General features: G+C 43.5%; 1 long non-coding RNA gene across 1 annotated transcript in view; it reads right to left on the minus strand.

Moving 5' to 3' along the window:
* Window positions 1-1,731: 1,731 nt before the first annotated feature.
* The window catches only part of LOC105004204, a 30,799-nt gene continuing 24,569 nt past the window's right edge, over window positions 1,732-7,961 (minus strand). Inside the window, exons 2-3 of the long non-coding RNA XR_827189.1 lie at window positions 1,973-2,103; window positions 1,732-1,790 (exon numbers count right to left, since the gene is read on the minus strand). This is a non-coding gene — a long non-coding RNA (uncharacterized LOC105004204). The remainder of the gene's footprint in view (window positions 1,791-1,972; window positions 2,104-7,961) is intronic.

Below are 7,961 nucleotides of genomic sequence, written 5' to 3' on the forward strand. Positions count from 1 at the left end.
ACAAACTTACAGGTACAGAGAACAAACTAGTGGTTACCAGTAAGGAGAGGGAAAGAAGGAAAGGCAAGATAGGGGCAGGGGATTAAAAGATTCAAACTACTATGTAGAAGATAAACTACAAGGATCCATTATGCAACACAGAGAATATAGCCAATATTTATAATAATTATAAATGGAGTATGGGCTTCCCCAGTGGCTCAGTGATAAAGAATCCATCTGCAATGCAGGAGCCACAGGAGACATGGGTTCAATCCCTGGGTCAGGAAGAGCCCCTGGAAGAGGTGCATGGCAACCCACTCCAGCATTCTTTCCCCATGGACAGAGGAGCCTGGCAGGCTACAGTCCATGGGGTTGCAAAGAGTCAAACAGGGCTGAGGGACTAACACTTTCACGTTTCACTTTCATGCATCAAAACCACAATCTTGGCCTCATTATCATGACTCAAGCTACTGAATTCAACAGCCACAGATAAGCAAGCTCAGGAGGACTTTGGAAGTGAAGCAGGTGCACAGGCATTGGGGTGAGGATTTCCATGATGCTCAAAGCTGAAAATGTAGATTCAGTCATGACATTTTTCAGCCAGGAGGAGTCACAGAAACCACCCACACACAAAATAAATAGGTCAATACATAACCCAGACAGACCAGGAGAGGCTTTTAAAGAAAAGGGAAATTTTGTTGAGAAGTGAGTTTAACAGGAGGATGAATGAGGTGGCAAAGACAGTGTATGATTAGGGGAAAGCTACACAACAGCTCTTTGGGTGTTTCCTAAGGACGACTAACTATTGTGATCCAAGGAAGCTACTAGATAGCCTTCCCACAGAAGTGAGAAAATGTAGTTTGGGGTCTTGATAATTTCAATTCTCAACTCAGGGAGGCAGAAATACTCAAGAAGCCTTGCAGCCAAATTGTAATCATAAATAATTTTCCTCTCAAGTGGGCTGACTCCAGTTGGCACTGATCAGCTTACAGGTCAGCACAAATATTTTTATAATGAGCCATAAAAAGGGGAAAATATAGTCTAGCCTGGCAGTCAGAAATCCTGCGGCTTTCTCTCAGCAACTCAACCGGGTCTGATCTGGATAACTGGCCCAAACTGATAATATCAGTTCCCAGACTGTTTCTGTGGCCACAGGATCTTCCCTTTCAAGCAGTGCAAAGTGTTACGAAAACGGGCAGCATATACTTGAGGGCTGGGTGGTCTAGACCACTGAGCAGTTCCCAGCGTGGTCACAGATGCCTCCCTCCCCACCACCACCTCTACTCACTAAGCACACATTCTCTGTTACTCTTTTTGTCTCCTCCACTCATACCTCCTCTTATTATTCTTATTTTCTCAGTGTTTCTCCATTCTGATACTAATGTACTGATATAGTCTGATATGTTTTAGTCCTGTGAGTTTGGCCTCCACTACCAAGCTTCACAGAAGGAATAATTGAAGAGGCAACTGTCCTTTTATTTACAGTGAAGATGCCGCTGAAACCAAAGCTCCATGAGGGCAAACATCATGTCTGCCTTGCATAGAGCCGGCATTTAAGAAATACACACAGGTAGTGTTTCACACGTTTTCAGTAATTGAAACACATTTGTCATGTATGTGTGTTAGTTGCTCAGTTGTCTCCAACTCTTTGCAACCCCAAGGACTGCAATCTGCCAGGCTCCTCCATCCATAGAATTCTCCAGGGAAGAATACTGGAATGGGTTGTCATTTCCTTCTCCTCTTAGTTTTTTGATAAAAATACACATGACCACTTTGAAGGTACTGTGTTCCATCCCCATTCTTCAAACATCCTAAGGCACAAAGAGCAGAAAGCTGCTTGTTTTGGATTGAATGTTCTCCCCACCCCCCACCCCCCACCTCAGATTCTTTTGTTGAAATCTCATCACCAATGTGATGGTTTTAGAAGTGATGCTTTGGGGAGGTGACTGAGCCGTGAGAGTGGAGTCCTCATGAATGGGACTGGTGTCCTTACAAGAAAAGGTCAGAGAACTGGCTGGCTCTCTTTCTACCACGGGAGGCGATGAGGAGTTAGCAGTCTGCATCTTGGAATAGGGCCGTTGCCAGGTCCTGTCCGGGGGGCACTCTGATCTCAGACTTCAGCCTCTAGAACAGAGAGAAATAAATTTCTGTTGTTTATAAGCCAGCCAGTCTATGGGACTTCGTTATAACAGTCTGAACAGACTGAGACACTGTTTATGGAGTCTCCTGTCTCTGACTATTTCCAGCCAGCCCCTCAATCAGGAGTTCTATTTCAGTAAAAGCAAGAGAAGAGAAATGGAACTAGAACCGGCAAATAGCTTGGATGTCCCAAACTCATTTTCTCATTTAGAACGAGACTTTATTGATATATTGGAAACTCACGTTGACCTTGTCTTCTAACATTTCCCCCAGCAGCTAAGAATCTCAGGCCATTAAAAAAAATAATAAATAAAAAGGGTGGGGTAACTACCATATGTGAAGAAGGAAATGGCAACCCACTCCAGTGTTCTTGCCTGGAGAATCCCATGGACGGAGAAGCCTGGTAGGCTGCCGTCCATGGGGTCGCACAGAGTCGGACACAACTGAAGCAACTTGGCAGCGGCAGGCAGAAACTACCATATGAAGTCTGCAGGAAACTCTGGGAAATGTATTTTATCAGAGAGGTTACAGCTCAGCAGACGTGTTGAAAGAAGGTAGTTCCACACTGTAATAATAGAAGGAAGCAGGCGCTGTTCAGCACTCTGGGCTATTAAATCAGGGGAGATGTTTTTTGATTTTGCTCTTCCAGGACCAAATGTCCTGGCCTAGCCCTCCAAATTCCAATGACTGGTAACCAGCAGAGGCCAGTTTACAACTACTTGCTAAGTACTACTGTGACCACTGAAGCCTTCCAAGCCATTATGCAACATGTTTATTCCGTGACATGTTTTGAATTTAGAGACTAAAATCACCTTCTATAAACTCAGACTGCTATTTTAAACTTAAGGCAATTTTTTTGCCAAGGCAGATGGAAACAGAATAAATGCATCATCATTAGGACCATCAGCATCCTACCTTCCAAACCACCTTTAGGAAAACCAGCATTCTACAACTTTGCTGTTCTCTGAAAATAGAAACACAGACTACTTTTACCTAGGAGGGTTTTTGCAGATCCACACCAGCCCTGCAATTTGAATCTAGATAGAAGAAAATGTGGAGAAGGCAATGGCAACCCACTCCAGTGTTCTTGCTTTGAGAATCCCAGGGACGGGGGAGCCTGATGGGCTGCCGTCTATGGGGTCGCACAGAGTCGGACACGACTGAAGCAACTTAGCAGCAGCAGCAGAAGGAAATGACATAGGAAATACAAAGGTCTGTAATGTCTTGTAGTCTGACCAAGGGAGATCAAACCAGGCAATTCTAAAGGAAATCAGTCCTCAATATTCATTGGGAGAACTGATGCTGAAGCTGAAGCTCCAATACTTTGGCCACCTGATGTGAAGAGCCAAGTCACTGGCAAAGACCCTGATACTGGAAAAGATTTCGGGCAGGAGGAGAAGGAGGCAACATAGGATAAGACAGCTAGATAACACCGTCTACTCAATGGACTTGAATTTGAGCAAATTCTGGGAGACAGTAGGGGACTGGAGCCTGGAGTGCTGAGGAGCCTGGAGTACTTCAGTGCACAGAGTTGGACAAGACTAAATGACTGAACAACAACAGCTAACCAGGGGAAACTGAGTTACTCCATTTACCAACAGAATGACAGAATGTTTTAGCTTAATATCACAATATGATTTTGTGATATACACTTGACTACTTCATATTAACTCTAGTGATCTGATGGTGCTTTTCCTAGTCCCTGCATTAACCCAGAAATGCCCATCAAAGTCTGTCCCTCAGGCGGAAAAGCTAGTATCCAAGGAAGTAGAGCCCAACAGAATGATGTTGTGATAACGTTACCAAACCAGATTTGGGTCTGCTCTCCCAAGCAAAGTCAGTCTACTGACACGAGGTTGTATATGTGTGCAGTTGCTCATTTGTGTCCGACTCTTTACAATCCCATGGACTGTAGTCTGCTATGCTCCCCCCTATGGAATTTTCTAGGCAGAAATACTTAGGTGGGTTACCATTTCCTACTCCAGTGTATCTTCCTGATCCAGGGGTCAAACCTATGTCTCTTTGCATCTCCTGCATTGGCAGGTGGATTCTTTACCACAGCACTAATTGGGAAAATGCTGATTGTGGTGAAGGAAAGTACAGTTTATTTTAGGGCCAAGCAAGCTCAAATGACCCAAACTCCTGAACAATTTCAGAGGGTTTTTAAAGAGTGTGAGGGAAAGGGTCATGGATATGTGATCAGCTTGTACACTGATCTGGTTGATGGTGAAGTAACAAAGTGATGTGTCAGAATCCCAATCATCAGCCTCTGGTTCCAACCAGTCTGGGTCTGTTGGTCAACTTGCAGTTTACTTCTACCTCATGGGGGTTTGAAAGTGAAAGTGAAAGTGAAATCGCTCAGTCCAGTCCGACTCTTTGGGACCACATGGACTGTAGCCTACCAGGCTCCTCCATGCATGTGATTTTCCAGGCAAGAGTACTGGAGTGGGTTGCCATTTTCTTCTCCAGGGGATCTTCCCAACCCAAGGATCGAACCCAGGTCTCCTGCATAGCAGGCAGATGCTTTACCGTCTGAGCCACCAGGGAAGCCCTAGGCATCTGTACAACAACTCAAGGATATGGCTCAGGATATTATCTATTGGCCTTTAGGAAAAATTAAACGGACTTGACTTTGTCTATGGCTAAACTATTATTCCTTTGTCTTGCCTGACTGCTTTCCTTTGTTTCTACATTTTCTCACTTCTCTGATTAAGTTTGCTCTTTGGAACTTAGGGAAGCCCTAGGAGGATAAAGCTTTTCTACAAACAAAAGACAGGGAACATGGGGGAGTCTGGTCCTGGGAAAACCATGCAGGGTCTTGCTTGGTTTCAATAACTTCACCCAATCACAACCCCCCCCTATTCAACACTAGATAAACCTTTTAAATCTAGAAATGTAATGACCACTTCGTACTATAGCATATTCAGAAATCCCTAAATCCCAAGAGCTAAAATTACAAGGCAAAAAGTAATCTTTAGTACAATAACTTGAAACCAAATTTTATCTCCTTTCAGGCACTATAATTTGAAAAGGAAAGAGATCTTGAAAGTAATGAAATACTCTAATCCACTGATAAAGCCTCCCTTAAGTCATTAGTTTTTTTTTACAAGTAGACATAACATACTCTGAACAATATAACTAAAAAAACTGTTTTTAGAAAACAGATAAACTTTTTTGGCATCTAAACCATTCAATCTGAGAAAGAATATGGAAATGCCATTTTCTATTTTAAAAAAAATTTAGTTCTCTGATTTGGGCAGCCTGGGAAATCTCACCTCTTGTTCCTTAAAAAAAATAATCTTTTGTTTAGTTCCTTGAAGATTAAAATTTATGGTTTTAATTATTAAAACACTTTATTATCATTGGTAGATGGAATAAAGTACATGTAAAATTGTTCTTTGAAAACTTTCAGAAAAAGTAATTATATATAAGAGGGATACTTTTCAACAAAAGGGAGAACAATTTAAAACAATGTAGGCTTCTATTTGCACTGAATTTTTTTAAAAAGTTTTAAATTCTAAAGTATCTAAAAATTCTAAAAAAGTTTTTTAAATTCTAAAATATCATGACACTCAGTTATTAACCCAAGCTTGTCAATGGCCGCATGTGGTTCATAGCCACATCCTGGTCTACTCTGTGGTTTCTAGGAATGAAGGCGCCTAATGGCCATTAACCACAGTGAATCCTGTGGAACTTTCACCCAGGTTAAGGCAGCCCATATGATGGTGGCTGGAAAAGCAAGGGGAAAACGATCAGTTGTGGAAGGCTTAATATGAATTAAGAACACTCTCAAAAACTATCTCACTTAATCTTCACACAAAAAAACTTTAAAATAGAGCTTATTTGCTGTTCTTGCTGTTTAGTCGCTAAGTCTTGTCCAACCCTTTGTGATCCCATGGACTGTAGCCCACCCAGCTCCTCTGTCCATGGGAAGTCCCAGGCAAGAATACTTGAGTGGGTTGCCATTTCCTTCTCTAGGGGATCTTCCGGGCCCAGGGATCGAACCTGTGTCTCCTGCACTGGCAGGCAGATTCTTTACCTCTGAGCTACCAAGGAAACCCACAGATTATTATTCCCATGCAAAATAGGAGGAAAACAAAGCTCAAAGACATAAATAACAAATAATTTGCCAGAAGTCCACGGGTGAATGATCAGCACGGCCTTCAGGTATGTGTGCCATTAACTGTACTGGGCAGCCTCACCCTGATAGGTCTCTGTTTTAAGGTCCCACTGTATTTCTGAGTCCTCCCTGGAGCCCTTGAAGACTGTTAGCAGTCCTGGCCTGCAGCAGAAGAGCTTAGTTGAGTTTGCATCCAGACTGTTAGGCTCAGCTTTGTAAATGTGAATAATAAAGCCAGTCAGAGACAAAACTGTGAAGTTGGCAGCCATGGTCTTTACCACCTCCACCCTCTTTCTCTGGAGACTCCTTGATGCCTTGCAGATGCTTGGCTCCTCCAGCCTTGCCTTCTCCTGCAGACCACAGAGGGCTCTGTGTTACAACCACCTGAGTGCCTGCCTCACCTGACTCCCCACTCAGTGGTCAACTCCTGAAGGACACAGAGCATCTCCTTTCCCTGTTTCTCTAGGGTACTTACCCCTGAGTGAGGGCTCAGTGAATATTTGTAGGAAAAAATAATATATGAATTAGAAGCTGGGCCTCCCTCCCAACACTAATCAAAATATCCTAGTCTGGTATTTGCATCCTACAGTTTTTGTTTCTTAGTGACAAGCAATAATATGTGCTTTTAACTTATTAAGGAATGACTCACTGCTTGACCCTCTCAGAGGCTATCAGTATTGTGTGTATATTTGTGTGTATGTGTGTGTGTGTTTGAAGACTCAATATTCAGTCTGTGTAGTATATCATTGGCTACTTTAAACTTGAGGACTTTGGCACAGGTTACTTGAAACGGCTCCCAAGGTGGTGCTAGTGGTAATGAGCCTGCCTGCCAATGCAGAAGACATAAGAGATGGGGGTTTGATCCCTGGGTCAGGAAATCCCCTGAAGGAGGGCATGGCAACCCACTCCAGTGTTCTTGCCTGGAGAACCCATGGAGAATCATGGCAGGAGCCTGGCTGACTACAGTCTACAGGGTCACAAAGAGTCAGACACGACTGAAGCAACTTAGCACGCACGCACTTTAAACTTGAGCACATTGGCACGGGCTCTTTGAAAGGGCTGTATTTCCATAAGATTGAATATGGAACAGTCACAGTGTCTAGAGTCAAGGCCAGTACACTAGCGCCAGGGGTGGTCTGGTTAACAAGAACAGCAGGAAGAGAGTGGAGTGAATGCTCATATACCACACTTGCCATACATGTTATCTCATTGAATCTTCACAACATTCTTTGAGGCCAGTACCATTACAATTGTATCCAAAAAAAAAACAGGGCTAGAGAAGTTATCAATTTTGCCAAGATCAGATGTGGAATAACTGGTAGAGATAGGATTCAGATCTGCCTGGTGGTAGCTCTCTCTTATTTTTACTTTTTGTCACTATGCCTGGATCCCCTGCTCCTCAAAGTTATTATCCAAGCGGCAGCCAGAGGACTGAAGACTTAATCTAATGCAAGGAAGTATAGGGTGAGAAGGCAATGGCACCCCACTCCAGTACTCTTGCCTGGAAAATCCCATGGACAGAGGAGCCTGATAGGCTGCAGTCCATGGGGTTGCAAAGAGTCAGACACGACTGAGCGACTTCACTTTCATTTTTCACTTTCATGCATTGGAGAAGGAAATGGCAACCCACTCCAGTGTTCTTGCCTGGAGAATCCCAGGGACAGGGAAGCCTGGTGGGCTGCCGTCTATGGACTCACACAGAGTCGGACATGACTGAAGTGAC

The sequence above is a fragment of the Bison bison genome, unplaced genomic scaffold (genome assembly GCF_000754665.1).
Source record: "Bison bison bison isolate TAMUID 2011002044 unplaced genomic scaffold, Bison_UMD1.0 scf7180017864473, whole genome shotgun sequence".
NCBI lineage: Eukaryota > Metazoa > Chordata > Mammalia > Artiodactyla > Bovidae > Bison > Bison bison.